The following is a 21,571-nucleotide window of genomic DNA, read 5'->3' as shown; positions in this document are numbered from 1 at the left end:
CAAGAGTCTGTGAAAATGAAAATGCACACCAACAGGTGGCAGCATCCCCCTGCTTTTCACAATCTGAAGCTCATTAAAGATTTCCAGAAGATCTTTGGAAGAGCTGCTTTTGTGACATTTTATCTACACACCTTTTTATCTACACAAGTGCATACAAGAAGCATGCGCCCCCTTTTCCATGATCACACCTGAATATTTGATAAAGGTTCAGTTCACTGCATCCACACGCTGGTGAGCAGAGAGGTGGATGACTGTCTCACATGATGGGGCACATTCATCTCCGCAGACGGCATTTGTGAAACAGTGATGAGTGTGGATATGAGAACATATGGAATATAAGAGTAAGCAAGGCTGCTCTCCCATTAGGCAAAGTCCGGCAACCACTTCAAGCAGCAGGTGCTGGGCAGGGAGGGGGAGAGCAGCAGCTCCCTGGTTGTTGCTCCTAAGGTGCCCTGCCCAGTTCCCTGTGTCTGAAGACACAGCTATGTAGACTATATCACAAGCCTTTGCCCCACACTAAATTAGCCTGCTGCCTCAGGTGCTGTGGAAGACCCATTACCGGGGTGAATTAAGATTCAGCTTCTGTTTCTGAGCTGAAGTTGAGTGGTGGTGGGGAACACACATTGTTCTTTGCAACAGGCAGTGAAGTGTCCAGCCCTGTGTGTAAAGTTTATCAGTGATACAAGAATATTGCCATAAGAGGGTTGGGGCTGGGAAGGCAAAACTCCCCAAGCATATGGAATGCAATCACAGAATAGGGCTAGTGAGCAGTGCTTGATTGTAAAAAGTGCCAGATCTTAGGTTCATATTGAAGGTGTTTTCCTCACAAGCAAACATATCAAACTTGGGGCAGGGGGGGTTGGCGGAGTGGGGGGGTGCGTGACCACTTTTCCAATGCTGAACTTCCCCTCTCAAAGTTGCTTTGCCAATATTTTAATCGGGCATATTTGCATCCTTGCACTCAGTTGTGGTGTACTAAGGAATTTTGTGGGAAAGCTTCCAGCCTAAGTATGCTTAAATTCACAGTTAGTTTCATAGAATCATAGAATTGTGGAGTTAGAAGCAATCCCAGGGGTCATCTGGTCCAACCCCCTTCAGTGCAGGAAATTGCAACTAAAGCATCCCTGGCAGAAGGCCTCCAACCTCTGCATTAAAACCTGCAGTGAAGGAGAGTCCAGGGGGAGTCCATTCCATTCTTACTTCGGCAGCGCTCTCTAAAGGGCAGTTGCTTCTAAAAATAAAACACATTTACTGATGTTGATAAAATGAAGAGCAGCCTGTCAAGGCCATGTCTACATGTGAGCTTCAAACATGTGCTCAGGAAGCACAGTTGAGCCAGTCTGATACAAACTTTAACATCTAGTGCAGCTGCCTTTTCATGAAACAGGGAATAGTTTCCTGCACACAGCGGATGCAAAACCTGAAGCTCAATATCTCTTAAACCAGTCTTCGTCAGCCTTATGCCCTTGAAATAGCTGTTGGTTGGGGCTGATGGGAAATGTAGTCCAAAACTTCTGAAGGGCACCAGGTTGGCAAAGACTGCCTTAAACTAACCTACCAAAAGCACTTGTGCAGTGGTAAAGTCACAAATGAAAGCAGTTCAGACAACATGAAGTGGCCTATACAGACAGGCATGGATGACAGTTTTAAGACTCATTTGATCTTTCAGTTATAATCATAACTAGCTGCTCCTTTATTTTTTCTTCTGCGAGCAGCTATGTCTGACTGTACCCTTCCCATAAAACATAGGGATTGCCTCCATCATTCCAACAAGAGGATAAATAAGGACAGTTTTAAAAACTTGAGGAGAAAGGTATTCATCGGTTAAGAGACCTTCTGCCTAGAGGTAAAGCAATCTCAACGCATGATCTCATGGAGAAATTGGATGATGCCCAGTTAACCTGGTTTCAATCTATTCAATTGTGCACATTCATTCTGTTGGGAACCACTCAGAGTGGCTGGAGAAACCCAGCCAGATGGCCGGGTTATAAATAATAAATTATTATTATTATTATTATTACTATTATTTGCAAGATACTTGGAACGCAAGGGGAATGGCCTTCATTCTCTTATGTCATTTGAATCTCTATATAACAAATCAAAATATGGCATAAAAGGAGCTGTGACTTTAAATTATAGCATTCTTTTAGAACAATATGCAGGTGATACAGGAGGCCTCCAGACAGTGTGGGAAAGAGACTTGGGGATCCTAATTGCAGATAATAAATTGCAATCAATTTGGCACAACGCATCCCTATGTACAATCTCTGCTCGTTTGCAGGAGGCTTCTCTTAAAATTGTATTTTGCTGGCACTTAACTCCACCATGTCTAGCCAAAATAAACACTACCATCTCTCGCCTAGGCTGGAAGGGCTGCAGAGTGATAGGCTCATATTTTCATGGATGGTGGAGTTGTACGTTGGTTTACACCTTTTGGGGAAAGGTGTTCCAGATTATTTCCAAAATTACTCAGCAATCCCTTCCACCCAATTCAGCTCTTGCCTTGTTATCCTTAGGCTCAAATTTAAAAAATAACCTTAAATGCAGAGACTGAATATTTTTTTCTATTATCAGCTAATAGAAATCCCCATTGAAACCTGGGTAAATAATATTTGGAATGTGGCTCTATCGGAATGCCTTACTCGCCATAGAAGGGTAATTAAAGGCACTTCAAAGATAGACTTGGCTTCCATTATTTTCCTTTATAAACAAGACAGTATATACTTTCATTCCACCCACAACACAAGAATCTCTGTGGAGAAGATACCTGAATTGACAATGCATAAATAAATGTATTGCTTATGTACTGTGTACTGCATATGAAACTTAAGAATGTACCACTGGACAAGTTACTGTAGTTCTATGTTGTTCTTGTATTTACATGAAAATCAATAAAAAATATTTGAATTTAAAAAACCACACACATAGGGATTGCCTTTCTAATTTTAAACACGTTAACCCCAGATTTTCATTTTGTAAATGACAGCAAAGATGCTTTGCTGAGTAAACTACTGCTGTCTACACAAATGCTGAGCTTGTGATCGCATCACGTTCTTGTTCATCAACTGCTTTATTTTTATTTTTATTTAAGTGCCCAAAGTGGAACTCCATAAGTCAAATTCTTTCTAATTCAAAATTTTGACTATAATTTTTAAAAAGTCATTTCTCATTGCCAAACACATGATTGTTCAAAACACCTTCATTAACTTACTGTTCAGAGGAGAGTAAACACAGCCAGGAGAAATATCAACTGCACAGATTGTCTTACTTGGCAACTGGTGTAGTTTAGAATAATCTTTGCATGTCATGTGCCCTTGCATGTGTTGCTCTCACCAGCATCTCCTGCACAGCCAGACGCCTTCTTACATCACAAGACAGTCTCAAGCATAAATAAACACTCAGAATTCAGGTTTATTTTGAAATAAGTCTTATTGAAATCAGTGGGGCCTACTTTTGAGCAAGCATAGCTAGTATTTATCAGGTTTCCTTACATCCTTTGGCAATTCACACATTTTCTTCCAGATCACCTACATCTTTTGACAGATCACTTTTTACATACTGACTATCTAACTACAGTAATAAATTATTTTATGGGGCTATGCGCAAGGTATGTATGCCAAAACCCTTTGGGTTGAAAACCTCTAACTCACACATTACAGCAAACTAAGCAGTGGTGGCTGACACAAGCCTTATTTAATTGATATCTCAAACTGCTGTACAGCAATCATGACTGCTATGTAGTTTTTCAAAATGGGTATTCCCATATTTTCGTTCTGGCATTGCAAAAATCCCAGAAGTGTGAATTTTGAAGGATAGTTATGCTTGTGTATTGTTTTGGTAACCAAATTCCAACACCATCCCTACTAAAAATACAAATACAAAATGGATAATAAAAACATAATCATGAAAAAGAAAAACACCCAGCAGGGCAATGAAAACACAAAAACCATTTCAAGTACACATACAGTACTTTGGTTTTTTTTACAGTTGTGGACAAGAATCGAGGCATTTGGGGTATAAGATGCCAGAGGGTTTCAGTAGTGAGACCCAGATGCCTTACTGTCTCTGTACCACCAAGGCCACCACTACAGACGGTCATATTGCACCTCCTATGGTTCAAGTGACACGAAGAGTGAGTATGGCCCAATACAAGCCACTCGGCCCTATAAAGCTACTGACTTTGGTCTGGTTCTTCAGCTTGACCTCTCCGCCTGGACCAGGGGTCTGCAACCTTTAAGACAAAAAGAGCCACTTGGACCCATTTCCGAAGAAAAATAAACTGGGAGCCGCAAAACTCGTCATTATAAAAATAACTTTTTTGTCACTTTTTTATTATTTCTTTGTTTGACCCCTCAGAATTACTCCTCCTCATAGAAATAAACGTTAAATTAACAAGTTACCTTTATTTGTGTGTCTGTTCTTCACTCCCCTTCAAAACAGTGACCAGCGTACATGCCCCCTTTCAATGCAGTGACCAGCGTACATGCCCCTTACAATGTAGCAGGCGGGCGAGCGGGAAGGTGACGTCAGGACGGTGCGTGACTAACGCACACATCGCCCCCATGCGACGTCAAAGCCAGTACAGCGCCCGCCACAGTGGGGAGTGTCGGGGTGCACAATGTGCCTACTCCCCTCGCTAGTATCCGCCCCGGAGCCGTAGCAAAGGTGTAAAAGAGCCACATGTGGCTCCGGAGCCGCGGGTTGCTGACCCCTGGCCTGGACAAAGGAATTATGGAAAAGTCTTCATTGTGAGGAGGGCGGCTGAGAAAAGGACTGAAGAACAGAGGGGAAGGTAGTGAGAAAGAGTTTGAAGCTGGCTGCATGGTCATAATTTTACATGTGAGGTTTCATGGTACCTCCAACAGCTTGTGTGTCCTAAAAAAGAAGTTTACCAACTTCCTTCTTGGGGATACTATAATCTGCACTAACCTGCCTTCTGTTTTGTTTTTCTTTGAGGACGTTTGCTGAAAGGCAGACAAATGTCTTCCCTTTTTTTCACCATACTACTTAGTTTGACAAAGAAAATATTGATTTTACCTGATTTTACCTCATGGCATCTCACTGTTTTTCAGCAGGGAAACTTGTTTTCTGCTGATTTATTACATATTGATCCCATGCTTATTTGCTTTAATATTTCACTCAGTATGGAGCCTCTGTGAACCAACTAGCAATTTGTCTGTTTGTTCTTTCTGCCCTTTATAATAAGCATACTCTTTCCCACCATTTTCTAGAAGAGATTCTGTACTAGAACATTCATCTCTCATCCTCTGTTCATCATCAGCCATGTGGAGATTATTCATCACCAAACTTAAAGGAGCAATCAAAGCAGCATAAAGATTGCAAAGCACATCAAAGAAGCCTTATATAATTTACAAAAAAATCAGCCCTTTTAATTCATTTCTTTGCAATAATGGAGTCAAAATATTTAAAAAATGCCACGCCCTGCTCCTCCACAGGAAAGTGTGTCACCTGGTATTTAGAGTTGCGTAATGTAATTGACTCATGGCTTATCCCTACTCCCTTTTGTTCCGCTGCTTTTCTCCAGGGAAAACCACTGTTTGGCATGCAATCGAAGCAAATGGCAATTTGTCTTTTCTCCGGATTGACGTTTGCTTCAATTTAGAGCTAAAGAGCAGGTTTTCCCTAGTAATGGAGCAGGGCCAGCACTTTCTATGCACAGAACAAGTGGAAATGTCCTAAGTCTGGGGAGATCCAGGTTCAAATATCACCTCAGTTTTGAAACAAACTAGGTCATCACCTTCAACTGGTGCAACTGGGCCTACAGCTGGGCCACAGCCTTATCTATAGTAGAACACCAGCAGCATTACTTCTCAGGGTTCCTTCTTTGAGGGAGGACTAGAGGATTACAGCAAATAATTATACGACCTTCCACAGACATCTGAGTGCAGCCTTGCATTTGCTTCTAATGTAATAATAATAATAATTTATTATTTGTACCCCACCCATCTGGCTGGGTTTCCCCAGCCACTCTGGGTGGCTTCCATAGAAACCAAAAATACACTAAAATATCACAGATTAAAAACTTCCCTGAACAGGGCTGCCTTAAGATGTCTTCTGAATGTCAGGTAGTTGTTTATCGCTTTGACATCTGCTGGAAGGGCGTTCCACAGGGCAGGCGCCACTACCGAGAAGGCCCACTGCCTGGTTCCCTGTAGCTTTGCTTCTCGCAATGAGGGAACCGCCAGAAGGCCCACGGCGCTGGACCTCAGCGTCCGGGCAGAACGATGGGGGTGGAGACGCTCCTTCAGGTATACTGGGCCGAGGCCGTTTAGGGCTTTAAAGGTCAACATCAGCACTTTGAATTGTGCTCGGAAACGTACTGGGAGCCAATGTAGGTCTTTCAAGACCGGTGTTATGTGGTCTTGGCGGCCGCCCCCAGTCACCAGTCTAGTTGCCACATTCTGGATTAGTTGTAGTTTCCGAGTCACTACTCTGACCTGTTGTGGTGTTTCTGTATATTATGTTGGAAGCTGTCCAGAGTGGCTGGGGCAACTCAGTCAGATAGGTAGAGTACAAAAACATATATTATTATTAAATAATTATAGGAGAGGACCTTTTCAGTTGTGGCTTTGCATCAGTGGAACACCCTCCCCAGTGAGGTCTGCCTGGTACCTTTGTTTCAGTGCCAGGTTACAACATCCATTTCCCTCGCTTCTGATGTTTTAACATGTTGTTGTTTTTGCTGTTAGTATGGTGCCAAAGCTTCCTGTGGTTGTTATTGGGTGGTGTTGTTGTTTTGTATACTATGAATTGCATGCGTTTTTGTATGCATTGGTGAATACTATAATGTATTTATATTTTCAAATACTTTTGTAAGTCACTTAGCAAGAAATCTGTGTAACAAGAGACTAACCAGTATAATATAATAACAATAAGTAAAATTACAAGACAGAAGTCCCCAAATGCAAGATTAGGCTAGAGGTGAATCTTTGGAAATTGAAACAAGTGTCCTTTGACCAATCACTCTCTCAGCATAACCTATCTGCATAGTCCCCCTAGTATTTGCCAGTGCTCTTTGGGAGAAAAGTGAGATAAAAATGTTATTTGTAATTTTAAAAGCACTAAAATATTGTAAGTGCAATTATAAAAAACAAGGTAGTCCCTGCCCAGAAGCTTACAATCTAATAGACACAGATGTGCCAAATCTAGGGGGCAGAAGTGCTGTCAGCCGCCTCAATATTCCTTACCGGGGGCTCAACTCCCACCCACCCATTACTGTAGGAGGCTGAACTGACAAGCCAAGAGCAGTGCAGCATGAAAGGCAGGCTCCTCCTGAGCGTGAGAGAGAAGGAGTTGCGGCCATTGAAACTGTGTGGTGCTGAGCAAGGCTTCCTCCCGATGATGCAAGCATGATGGGCAACAGGCACGTGATGTCACAGGCATGCATCAGGGACATGATATGTTGCTGCTCCCTGCCCCCCAATCTTTGGCCCAAGGCGGCACCTCTGAATAGTCATGACACAATAAGAAAAAAGAATGGACTGGGGAGGAGAAAATAAAGAAACTGGAACGATACTTCTTGAAGTTACATGGCTGTTCTTACAATGACTATGCAGGAAAGAAACAGTTCAGGGGAAGAAAGAACTAAATGGCAGCTAATCTGTCAGCTAAACCAATGGGATAAATTATAAATACCCTTGCTGGTTATTTCGGGGGCACTGTGATAAAAACAAAGCATTTTCAATGGCTGGGTCAGGTCCCAGCCCATGCCATGAGACAGCTGGAAAACCTGAATCCCTCTGAGCACCACCACCAATAGTGCCTCACTATCTCCGCTGTCATTGTAGTGAGCAGCCTGGCATATGAGAGGATGCCTAGTCTGGGTTCAGACCCTTTCTCGTTCTCCCAACAAATGCTCCGTCCTGCAACAGCACAGCTCCCAAGAGCACCATTGTGTTCTGGTCTATTGGGAGGCTGAGAATGAGGCAGGTGAAAGAGCTGGGGGAGGAAAAAGAGCCAGGTGGGGGCTGTTGTGTTTCAAAGCAAAAGATGGCACTGCCAGCAGGAGGCTGCAGGCAGGTGGACTGCAGGGAACGGATGTGTTACCCCATGCAGGCACATCATTACTGAGTCCCTATAGTTCAAACACGGATCTATTATAGGATGTTATTGTAGGCTCCCTGCTTCTTAAATCATCAATGCTTTTTAAAAAGGAAAAAAAAACTGTAACACAGTTAGGTGAAAGAGTTTAAAGAGCTATGGTTTACTTTTTCGCCTTTCCATTGCTCAGGGGCTCAGAATAGAACTTTATATGGCATGTTTCTAAGGCCATAGCCAAGGCACTCCAGGGCAGCTATCCCTAAACGACTTCAGTAATTTCTCTGTAACAAGATCAAGCTCAACTGGATAGAGAATCCCTGCAGGAATGGTTAACGAGTTGCCTTCTACCCATGTGCATGATTTGCAGTATTCGTTTCCGCAGAAAGCTATTTTATTGTTTTTGTTTGTTATCATGGTATGTATTTTTGTGTTTTTATATTGTAAACCACCCTGTGATCTTCAGATGAAAGGCGGTATAGAAATGCAATTAAAAAGAAGAATAAAAGGTACAGAAAGATCCACAGACCAACTGCAAAGGCTGGTGCTTGATTGCAGACGAGATGGAAACTCATGGATAACTTTGAAAAACATTCTCCTGAGAAACAGTTTGACTCAAATACATTCAGTCTGGGCACCAGGACGTCATAACAGTTGGTGGCAGGTACACAGTTTCAACAGGATGTTGTGAGAACTTACAATCACAAGGTAAGTGCTGATAATACTTATGCATTATTAAAATACTTGTGTCCATATGCTTTCCTCCATACTACTAATGTTGTGAATGCAATCCTATCTATACTTACTGGGAAGACTCATAGTGAATTTGTGTGAACACTTCTCAGAGCTTATTATTATTGACCCTACTCATGGCTGTGATGTCAGGAAAGAAATAGGCCAGGTTCAAGTTCTTGTATTAATTTACAGGGTCCTTCACAACTTGGGCTCAGGATATCACAAGGACCCACCTGATCCCTTATATCCCAGCCCAATCACTTAGATCTTTGGGGGAGTCTCTGTTGGAGATCCATTATGGTTTATGCATGGCTCATAACTACTAGAAGAATTACATTCAGCATAGTGAGCCCAAGCCTGTGGAAATCCCTCCCAAATGAGATTAGATAGCTACCCTACTTTCTGACTTCAGGCACATGACTAAGACTTTTTGTTCCAGTGGGCATTTTAAGGTAGTGTTTGGTTTCACGATAATTTTTTCTTGTTTTCTTGTCCCATTTCCTATGGATTGTTTTTATTCCTCGCAAGAAAAGGTAAAAGTTGACAGCTATGATGATTGTTGTATATAAATATTTTAAAAACAGGCAATGAAGGATCACATTTTCATACAAAATCAAGAGCAGAGAATTTAAAAGGCATTCATTTCCTTGAAGCTTAGTCTCTATATGGGAGTGAGACTGGGGGCATTTTACACGTGCTTAAGGTGTTGTAAGAGACTCTTTAAGGTGTCAAATCAGAAAAAGAGTGTGCAGGCAAGCAAACTTATTTGAAGAATTCAATAAAAAATACACTCCTGAGAAATAGTGCTTGACAGGAAATTGAACTGAGTAATAATTCTCTTGCCTCCTCTTGTAGATGTGAGCCACAGAGTCAGAACTGTTTGACCATAACACCATGAGCTCAGTGCAGCAGATCAATATAACAAAATAATGGAACAGCCAAGAAGCTGTTGCCATTTATTTATATGAGGTTAAAAGCCTCAGAGAAGGGCCATCTGAAGGAGATATTGCATTAGCCCAGTGTTCTGAATTTTGAAGACAATAACATCCAACATCAAAAGTGTTAGCTAGGGAGTACAATAGACTAAGATATAAAAGAGATTTGGAATCAATCCAAAAAAAGCTATGCACTTCAAAATCCTATCCATTTCAACAGAAGAGAATTGTGTCTTAAAAGATACTTAACTTTGGCTTTTTTGCCACCAATGTTTTTTTTAACCATTTAAAATCTTGAAAAGTATTTGTATGAAAGTTTAGATATCCTTAACCATACTATATCAGAGATTGAGGATAATTTAATATATTTTCTGGATTGTTGGAATAAGAATATGAAACCCTTTGAGGCACAAAGAACTTTTCTTCAGACACGACAGGACTCAGCCTGCACACTAGCCAGAATTCCATGTTACCCAAAATTCCATGAGTCTACCCCATCATCTGTTTCAGCTCAAAAATCAACCCCCAACTTGGCTGTATTTCCCACCTCAGGTATAGGGTCTCAATATCATTTCTCTCGCACACATGAAAAAGCATGTATGTTTTCAGCTGCTTCTGTTTTATCTGTAAGTCATCTTGAGTCCCTGTCAGGGAAAAAGATGAGCTTATAAATACATTTCTTTTCCAACACTGACTAGAGCTAATGATAATTCAATATTTGCATCCTCACCTTTTCATTGATTGATTTGCCCATTTCATTTATATCCCATGCAAGTCAGGGTGGTATACTGACCACATCCTTACCTCCCTAGCTTCAGCAGTGCCAGCCCTTCCCTTAGACCAGGGGCCAGCAACCTTTTTCAGCCGTGGGCCGGTCCACCGTCCCTCAGACCATGTGGTGGGCCGGACTATATATTTTTTTTGGGGGGGGGGAGGGAAATGAACGAATTCCTATGCCCCACAAATAACCCAGAGTTGCATTTTGAATAAAAGCACACCTTCTACTCATGTAAAAACGCCAGGCAGGCCACACAAAAAACCAGAGATGCATTTTAAATAAAAGGACACATTCTACTCATGTAAAAACACGCTGATTCCAGGACCATCCGCAGGCCGGATTGAGAAGGCAATTTGGCTTCATGCTCTGGCACGGGGGGTGGGGGTGGAGAGTAGGTGGGGTGGGGCTGGTGCGTGTCTCGGGGTGGGGCGGGGTACCCAGCGCAGGCGGGGGGGGGCAGCCGTGATGGCACCCTGAACTCCCATCATCCCTGAGCTCTGGCCTTGCTAGCTAGGGGTGATGGGAGTTGTAGTTCAACAACATCTGGGGACCCACAGGTTGAGAAAGGCTGGCTTAGACAAAGTGAGGGAACTGTCTCAGGTGACAGATGCTGGGAGGGGGGCAGGAGACACCCCCCCCACACACAATTTCTCCCAAAGTCTCTAGCCATTCCCCTCTGTTGGAGACTAGAACTATGTGTGCCACAGGTCTGTCAGATACCTACCCCCAATAGTCTGCTGCCCTCAGGTGCACTAGAAGCCTTTGTCTGTGTTGAATTAAGCCACTTCTTCAAAATCAGTTAGCTATGTCACCTGCTACTTACTTACACACAAAATTACCTGAAAAGGCAGCATAGTCATCATTCTCATGCTAATATGCCAGGTCTAGTCACTGAAGAAAAGTAGCAGAAATTGTGACTGTGGAAGCAGATCAATCTAACGTCTGAGACAACCGTTTGTAAAATGCATTTCACATGGGCCTGTTGGAATGGTTCTCAAAGGCAGTTACCTCAGGTTACCCATTTTTCCGTGCTTTGGGTTTATAAATGAAAAATGAACGTTAAGTCAGAATCTGAAAAATAGTTCCCAGTGTGTACTCACACCCCTCCATGTAGCTCATTTACTCCACAGCAAGGGGACAGAGAACAGAATGCTTTGGAAGTATGAAGTTCTAGACAGAAAAGAATAAATTCCAGAGCTCTTCACCTAGTGGTTTCATATACAGAAGACCTTAACAACTTGGGATCAGTTTACCTGTAATATTGTCTTACCCCCATATATGCCCAGTCAACAGCTTTGATCCGTGGAGCTGGCACTGTTACAAATGTTACATAATGCCACACAATGCTCATCCCACATTTGTCAGAAATCCATCTTTCAGTGTGGCAGAACGTATACTTTGGGACTCCCTGCCTACTGACATTAGGCATGTGCCTTCATTGTACTCCTTTTGGCAACAGCTAAAAACACTTTTTTTTTTTTACACAAGCCTACCCAGATATGTGGGATGTGGGTGGTACTGTGGGTTAAACCATCAGAGCTTGCTGATCAGAAGGTTGGCGGTTCGAATCCCCATGACGGGGTGAGCTCCCGTTGCTTGGTCCCTGCTCCTGCCAACCTAGCAGTTTGAAAGCACTCAAGTAGATAAATAGGTACCGCTCCAGCGGGAAGGTAAACAGTGTTTCTGTGCGCTGCTCTGGTTCGCCAGAAGCGGCTTAGTCATGCTGGCCACATGACCCAGAGGCTGTACGCTGGCTCCCTCGGCCAATAAAGCAAGATGAGCGCCGCAACCCCATAGTCGGTCACGACTGGACCTAATGGTCAGGGGTTCCTTTACCTTTACCCAGATATGTAGAATGTTGTTGTGAGTCTTAAACTCTTTTCAATTTATTGCTATTTTTTAATTTCTAATGTTGTAAATAGTTGTGTTTTAACTGATAATTCTATTGTATTCTTCTTGGAAACAGCTCTGAGGGTTGTTGGGTTTTTTTAAATATCAAGCTATGTATAAATTTTATGAAATTTAAATAAATAAATAAATAAATAAATAATATGCCAAGTAGCACGGAGTACAAAATGGAAACTTAAAGAACACTGTAGGACCAAGACTTTGAATAGAAGTCCCCAAATATCATTGCCATTGTGGCAATTTGGGCCAGGTAGTGTCAGGTGGTAGGATCCTTCCTCATGCAGTCTGCTCTTCTGGTTGGCAGGGGTGACTTATGAAGGCTCTTGGAGGGATGGTGAAGTTATTACTGTTGCTGTGGCTAATCAAACTGCTCCTCTTTTGGTCTCACAAAAAAAACAACAAGACTGTCATGCCGACTCTAAGAACACTTGCTTGGAAGCAAGGTCTACGAAACCCAAAAGAATTTACTTCCAAACAATGTGCTTTGGATTGAGCTGTCAATCAGCTTAGAAATAGAAAGAAATCTGCTCAGTTGGCTTGTGGATTGAGTTATTTTTCATATTCACATGTGCCCTTACTTCTCTTACAGCAAATTTGCATCTTTCAAGCATGCTTTGCAAGGTACATAATGTTTTCCTTATCTTTTGTGCACAGATGAATAAGAAACAATGAGCAAGAAAAAAAGATGAATGAAAACCTGGACCACTTTTGTCTCAACATTTGAAGGGTTAGCGTCCATTCCGGTGCTATAGACTTGAGGGCTCTTGAGAAAAGCAGAATGAATAATTTCTGGGAAAAGACAATCCCTGAGAGCAAGTGTTGTATAAGAGCTCCTGCTTGCTGGCAGTTGCAATGGGGAGATTAAAGAGTGATAATCATGGCTGGTGCTCAGATAAGGGAGAAGAGGGCAAGCAGAGAAAGTAGGCAGAAGGCACAGAAACCTTCTGCAAAGCAAAACCATACCCACTGAACCAACTAGCCTAATTCTTCCAAAAACTGGGGGTACTAATATCTTCCCGATTTAAAACTTTGCATTTTCTCCCTCACTTTCATACTGCATCTGAACACACATTCCCAGTAAAAGGTAAAGGGACCCCTGACCATTAGGTCCAGTCGCGGACTCCTCTGGGGTTGTGGCACTCATCTCGCTTTACTGGCTGAGGGAGCCGGCGTACAGCTTCCGGGTCATGTGGCCAGCATGACTAAGCTCAAAAAGTATTGTACTGAAACACAGTGCCCTGACATTCGTAACATTTAATCCATGCACCCATTTCATGCAGAAAATCCATGACCAGAGCACCCCCAACAGATGGCTACATAACCAGAATGGCTCAAGGTGCTGGACTGAGCCACTTTGCTAGCTGCCCAGCAGGTGGGTGACTGTTATTTACCAGAAGAGGCAAGGGGAGGGAAGGTCAGAGCAGTCCATATGCACCGGTGGAGACAATATGTGTTCCTGCTGGTGTGTTTGCACTGTGTTGACCTCTCTGCTTCCTTGCCCTTAGTCCTTTCCCTCCCAAGTAAGGAACAGTGTCCCATCTGGCATGCATATTTGTGGTATGACAAGGTTAAAGCTCATAAAGCTTTTAAAAATCATATTGTCCGGAAAGCGTTATATAATGTCTGGATTAAATATAAAGACTTGTTGGAAAATAAAACCCCAAGGTGGTTGTCGCCAATGGAGGCAAAGGCTGTGAAAAGGCTCAATATGGAGTCCAAATGGCCGAAATATTGGGAAATTTTGGAACAAGAAGGGGACAAACTGAAATTGCAGAGTTTTGAGAAATTAAAAGATAAAGTGCGAGACTGGCTTCACTATTATCAAATAATGGAGGCTTACAAGTTGGACGGGAAAATTGGCTTCCAGGTGGAAAAATCAAAATTGGAAACAGAATTGTTAGAACCCAATACTAAGAATTTGTCAAAAATGTATAACTTGCTGTTGAAATGGAATACGCAGGATGAAACGGTGAAATCAGCCATGATTAAGTGGGCACAAGATATTGGTCATAACATTATGTTTGCTGACTGGGAAAAGTTGTGGACCACCGGTATGAAATTTACGGCATGTAATGCCCTAAAAGAGAATATTATGAAAATGATTTATAGGTGGTACTTGACCCCAGTCAAGCTTGCAAAAATTTACCACTTAACTGATAATAAATGTTGGAAATGTAAAGAGACTGAAGGTACATTCTTTCACCTTTGGTGGACATGCCCAAAGATTAAGGCTTTCTGGGAAATGATATATAATGAAATGAAAAAGGTATTTAAATATACCTTCTTGAAGAAACCAGAGGCCTTTCTCCTGGGTATGGTCGGCCAATTGGTGCCAAAGAAGGATAGAACATTCTTTATGTATGCTACAACAGCAGCAAGAATACTCATTGCAAAGTATTGGAAGACACAAGATCTACCCACCTTGGGAGAATGGCAGATGAAGGTGATAGACTATATGGGACTGGCAGAATCTGAGACCAGGGAAGAGAGACAGCGGAAGAAGATTGGAAGAAATTTAAGGACTGTCTTAAGAAACATTGCAAAATTAATGAATGTTAGAATGACGTTGGTTTAGAAATTATGTGGTTTCCAGCTGTAATGGTTAAGTAAAAAGAAAAAAAAGGCTAAAAATTAGATGAAAAATAAGGGAGAGGATTTGCTGAATTAATAATTAGAAATTGGAATACAGAAAGGGGAGGTATGAGGAAGTCGGGGAAGTAAGTTACAAGAAAATAAGGGATTGAAACTATACTTGTTTTTGTTTGTGTTTGTTTGTGTTGTTGTTTTGTTTTGTTTTTATATAATTTTTGAAACTTTAATAAATATCTTTTTTTTTTAAAAAAAAGGAACAGTGGCCCATCTGTCGGGAATCTAGTGTTGTGGCTCTGTTCCATCTGGCAAGCAGCTTCAGTGTACTGCCTTTACTAGAAGGTTTTCAGACCACCCTGAGAGCCAGTGTGGTGTAGTGGTTAAGAGCGATAGACTTGTAATCTGGGGAACCGGGTTCGCGTCTCCGCTCCTCCACAGGAGAAGAGGGAAGGGAGAAGAGGGCAAGCAGAGAAAGTATGGCAGAAGGCACAGAAACCTTCTTTCTCCCCCACAGGGGGGAAACCACCAAAGAGGAATTCAAACAAATAGACACAAAGTCAGAAAAGCTAAAGCACAGAATGAACTCAGGCTTGCTAGAGAGGTTAAATGCAACAAAAAAGGCTTTTATGGGTATGTTCGTAGCAAAAGGAAGAACAAAGAAACAGTGGGGTCACTCAGAGGAGAAGATGGTGAAATGCAAACAGGGGACACAGAAAGGGCTGAAATCCTCAATGCCTTCTTTGCCTCAGTCTTCTCCGATAAAGAAAACAATGCCCGACCTGAAGAATTTGGAGCAAATGATTCAGCAGAGGAAACACAGCCCAGAATAACTAAGGAGATAGTACAAGAATACTTGGCTAGTTTAGATGTATTCAAGTCTCCAGGGCCAGATGAACTGCATCCAAGAGTATTAAAAGAACTGGCAGATGTGATCTCAGAACCACTGGCAGTCATCTTTGAGAATTCCTGGAGAACAGGCGAAGTCCCGGCAGACTGGAGGAGGGCAAATGTTGTCCCTATTTTCAAAAAGGGGAAAAGAGAGGACCCAAATAATTACCGCCCAGTCAGTCTGACATCAATACCAGGGAAGATTCTGGAGCAGATCATTAAGCAAACAGTCTGTGAGCACCTAGAAAGGAATGCTGTGATCACCAATAGTCAGCATGGATTTCTGAAAAATAAGTCATGTCAGACTAACCTGATCTCATTTTTTGACAGAATTACAAGCCTGGTAGATGAAGGGAACGCAGTGGATGTAGCCTACCTTGATTTCAGCAAGGCATTTGACAAGGTGCCCCATGACATTCTTGTAAAGAACTGGTAAAATGCGGACTTGACTATGCTACCACTCAGTGGATTTGTAACTGGCTGACTGACCGAACCCAAAGGGTGCTCATCAATGGTTCCTCTTCATCCTGGAGAAGAGTGACTAGTGAGGTGCCACAGGGTTCTGTATTGGGCCCGGTCTTATTCAACATTTTTATCAACGACTTGGATGATGGACTCAAGGCATCCTGATCAAATTTGCAGATGACACCAAACTGGGAGGGGTGGCTAACAACCCAGAGGACAGGATCACACTTCAAAACGACCTTGACAGATTAGAGAACTGGGCCAAAACAAACAAGATGAATTTTAACAGGGAGAAATGTAAAGTATTGCACTTGGGCAAAAAAAATGAGAGGCACAAATACAAGATGGGTGACGCCTGGCTTGAAAGCAGTACATGTGAAAAGGATCTAGGAGTCTTGGTTGACCACAAACTTGACATGAGCCAACAGTGTGACGCGGCAGCTAAAAAAGCCAATGCAATTCTGGGCTGCATCAATAGGAGTATAGCATCTAGATCAAGGGAAGTAATAGTGCCACTGTATTCTGCTCTGGTCAGACCTCACCTGGAGTACTGTGTCCAGTTCTGGGCACCACAGTTCAAGAAGGACACTTGACAAACTGGAACGTGTCCAGAGGAGGGCAACCAAAATGGTCAAAGGCCTGGAAACGATGCCTTATGAGGAACGGCTAAGGGAGCTGGGCATGTTTAGCCTGGAGAAGAGAAGGTTAAGGGGTGATATGATAGCCATGTTCAAATATATAAAAGGATGTCACATAGAGGAGGGAGAAAGGTTGTTTTTTGCTGCTCCAGAGAAGCGGACACGGAGCAATGGTTCCAAACTACAAGAAAGAAGATTCCACCTAAACATTAGGAAGAACTTCCTGACAGTAAGAGCTGTTCGACAGTGGAATTTGCTGCCGAGGAGTGTGGTGGAGTCTCCTTCTTTGGAGGTCTTTAAGCAGAGGCTTGACAACCATATGTCAGGAGTGCTCTGATGGTGTTTCCTGCTTGGCAGGGGGTTGGACTCGATGGCCCTTGTGGTCTCTTCCAACTCTATGATTCTATGATTCTATTCTATGATTCTACATGCAGCTGCTGGGTGACCCTGGGCTAGTCACACTTCTTTGAAGTCTCTCAGCCTCACTCACCTGTTGTGGGGGAGGAAGGGAAAGGAGAATGTTAACTGCTTTGAGACTCCCTAGGGTAGTGATAAAGTGGGATATCAATTCCAAACTCTTCTTCTTCTTCTTGACTCTTAATTTCATGTTTGCAAAAGTGCACCAAACCTTTAATTTAGTTTATTCCAACTGCAATAATGTGCTCCATACAGCCATTGTTTTTGTTTTATTGTTTGTATGTTGTTGTTTTTGAAAACTTACTCAACTTTTTCTTAAAGGGGTGCCATTTTGTCTCCTCTCAGTCTCCCCTTCTCCTGACAGAGTGAGGACATCATAGTATTTTCATTTGTCCCACTATCACCTCTGCTCAAAGACATCTAGGCTGTGTATGCATTCCATTTTACTGTGCATCCAATGTGCTCACACTGCTGGTCTGGAAAGCGGTGTACACACAACACTGGCCACAATCCAAGTAAAAATAATACAGGTTGCTATGGGACCACAGAGCTTTGAGGGGAGAAGGCAACCAAGAGAAGACTCAGTAAAGAGCACATATTATAATAAGTGCAGTTATTAATTACAGCCTGATCTAGCCACACCATCTCTCACATCTCTAGTGCAACAAAATTGAGCTCCAGCAAATAATTCTACTCTCCATATGAGGAATTTGACTTATTTCTCTAACTTCTGCCCAAGGCTCTTGTCCTCCCAGTTTACCTTAGAAATATACCCTGGGGAATAAACTCTCATTGCCATGCTAATAGGTCATCAAAATCACAATATCCACCTCACCCAATATCAAATTAGCACTAACAGCAACAATAATACTTAAAACACAATTATGAATTCAAGCAGCAGGTAAATAGCAAGTTGACATCACAGTAGTAACATTGAGATCACCAAAAATGCCACTCCAACGCATAGAAAGAGTCTGTTCCCTATTTCCAATAATAGCACATGGGGACAGCCAAAAGACCCCTAGAACCAAACCCAGTTTCACCATGCCTTGTCACTACAGTTAGCCCATGATGAATCACTCCCACTAAATTATGAAAGAATGGAGTGGATCCACCTTCTCACCATAAACCTCACACTGGGGGTCACTTTGAGGATAAAAAAGTTAAATGGATGGCCCTGCCCAACTTCTAAGGGCATGACTCACCTGTGGCCATTATCCTGCAGGAGTACCTGTTCTCTGGTAATGCAAGTACCATCCTATAGGTTGGTCTTCCTTTCTGTCGCTGCAGTGACATGCACACTGCTTCCCACAGCCCTTCAACCAGCCATATGCCAGCTATAGAATTGCACTTCTTGTTCCCACATATTTATGCTTTTTATTTAACAGAATTTATATACCACTTAATTGTCAAAACCTCTAAGTGTTTTACATAAAATATAAATTACTGATCCGAATTGCCAATAAAATCAGATGTTAAAAACTATATAGCTTAAATATCATGAACTGGCAGGACAAAGGCGAGAAGGAAGAGGATCCCAGCAAGGGGTTAATGAGACGCACTGGGGCAAGATGGGGATGCAGAAGGAGAGGTTGGTGTAGAAACTACTCACAGTTCAGTGGAGGATGGCGAGGGGATGGGGTCAGTGCATAGGAACCACAGCAGCAGGACCCACCACCAGAGCCAGAGAGGCCCCTGTCTCCCTGAATACAGCAGGCTTTGAGGTGTAAGGAGGTATGCTCTAAGAGGCTGAGGCAGGCAAGGGTCCACAATCCAGCTCCCTAGCTGGCCAGGTGGGGCTCATTGGCTCTGGAAGGAAGGGTGTGATTCCTCAGCTGGAACAAGTGAGGGTCACATGCCTCATCAAGCTCAGAGGCTGCAATCAGCATGCAGAGTATAAAAGGGGCAGTAGAGCTATGGAGCTGTGTTTGCTCAAGTCCCCATATTGGTTGGGCCACATCTTGGATGTTCCAGGGCTCTCTTTGAGACTTTGCTTGTGTGGGACTGACTGCCAGATGCTGACCTCTGGATCAGCTGCCAGGGTAGGAACCTGGACTTTGGACTTGTTGGCTTGCTGGACTACACGCCAGCCTGTCCCATGGGATCATGCACACCAGTAAGACTTGTTGCCAGGTACCCAGGATATTAAAATTTAAAAAACAATCAGCAGTTTTGTTTATAGTTTTATTTGCATTTTTTTGTAGTAGACAGATGGATGAAGTTGGCACAGTTTGATATGATTGTAGGAATATAGGGCCATGCCTTTTACCAGGTCAGGTTACCGGTCCATCTAGATCAGCAGCCTATTAACCAACTGCAGCCACAGTTATACAGCACAAGCTCCACTGAGTATTAAAAGATGACATGAAGCTTTTTTCAAGTTAGCTTGGTTACACATTGTAGTTCATTAGTTTGACTCCATTTCAGTTGCAAATCCAATCACTTCCAGGCTGAAATTTACTGAGAAAGGAAAAAGCAGCAAAGAAAGACCAAAATACCACTGGGCGTATGACACTGTAATCTTGCGTCAATGGAAGCAGTGGGTTTTCCAAGCATGAAGTGTCATCAGCAGAATGAATTAGCATAATTAAAACTGACAGTATTGTAATGCTGGGTTGGCAGCACAATGAGTCCAGAACACAGAAGTCAACAAGCTGTCCAATTTGGAAGAGAATGCAAGGAGTCGTATAAGAAATTGTTTTGTTTTCAGTGTATGCACATTCAGAATTTTAATTTCCATCCCATCTCCCCCATAATTCAGAACTTTGCATATGCTGGTGCTAAATAAATCTTACAACCATTAGTCACTGAGTAGCATGTGTTAACAAAGATTGATTTTCTCATGTTGTTTTAAGAAGTCCTGGATCTGGCCAACTAAAGGATTAACACAGATTGGTTTTTATTAACTGCATTCAGTGAAGGGGTGGCAAGATGGCAATTTCAAAGTTATGGTGATATGCCAGTGTGTGGGTTGATAGCTAAGTTCGTGCTACAAAAATAAGAAGCCAAGTTCACTGCCTTATTCAATACAGTGGTAACTCGGGTTAAGAACTCAATTCGTTTTGGAGGTCCGTTCTTAACCTGTAACTGTTCTTAACCTGAGGTACCACTGTAGCTAATGGGGCCTCCCACTGCTGCCGCGCAGTTTCTGTTCTCATCCCGAAGCAAAGTTCTTAACCCGAGGTACTATTTCTGGGTTAGCGGAGTCTGTAACCTGGAGTGTCTGTAACCTGAAGGATTTGTAACCCGAGGTACCACTGTTTTTCTTTATCCAAGCAAGGAACATTGAAAATTATATACAAAAGTAGCCAGAGTAGTAACATTCAACAGAACTAGTAATCCTTCACTTTGTGCCTCAGACTCCTCAAACCAGGCAGTCCAAGAAGTAGGTCCCCTTTATTGTAATTAGGGATGGGAAAAGAAACCCAAACTTGCCTCCTTTGCTCTTACCAACCCAATATGCAAACTGAAACAGAGCTATCCTTCAAAATTCTCATTCCTCCTAATTTTGTGTTACAGATCTCCAACCAAAAGATGCAGGCAAAAAAAGTGTGTATTAGGACAAAGTTTGCTGAAAATGCATAATTTTAGGGGAAGTTGTTTGTGGGAAAAGTAGCATATAAATCCCTACATATTAGGAGAATCGCATGCAAAAATGTGTAGAAATGTTCCTGCAGACTTTTTGAAAAAATCAGGAATTGATGTTGAAATGGGAAGAACTGAAGACTGGAAAAACGAGAAAGAGTTAAACCTGCATTGACAGATTAGTTCCTCTCTAACCCCATCCCATCCTCCTTACTATACCCATGGCCTCCTCATAAATGGCAGATGAGGAGGGAAAGCTGTCTGGGGGCTCTACCACTTCAGGTTGTATGTGGGGGCACACAGAACAGTATAAAATAAAATTTAAAAGCCTTTCATACAGAAAGTTTTCATGCCAAGGAAGAAAGCTTCCAGTTGTTCATGTGTAGAAAAATGTGTTGTACGAAGGAACCCCCATCTTTAGAGCTCTCCTTATCTGCTGTTTGTGAACTTTCACTTGATATGCATGAGAAGCACACAAACTCTCTAGTTCTTATTGGCTGACATGCTGGTGCTGCTTAAGTTTTGTGCAGATGATTGCAAACCAGGTACAATCAATGCATGGGGGTGGGGAGAAG

General features: G+C 42.5%; 1 protein-coding gene across 1 annotated transcript in view; it reads right to left on the bottom strand.

Moving 5' to 3' along the window:
- GPR6 (G protein-coupled receptor 6) overlaps positions 1-21,571 on the bottom strand; it is a 69,222-nt gene that overhangs the window by 124 nt on the left and 47,527 nt on the right. The window lies entirely within an intron of this gene.

This window comes from Podarcis gaigeae (assembly GCF_964106915.1).
Source record: "Podarcis gaigeae genome assembly, chromosome: 3".
NCBI classification, from domain to species: domain Eukaryota; kingdom Metazoa; phylum Chordata; class Lepidosauria; order Squamata; family Lacertidae; genus Podarcis; species Podarcis gaigeae.
Note: the sequence above shows the minus strand (reverse complement) of the source record. Positions and strands in the feature narration are given on the sequence as shown.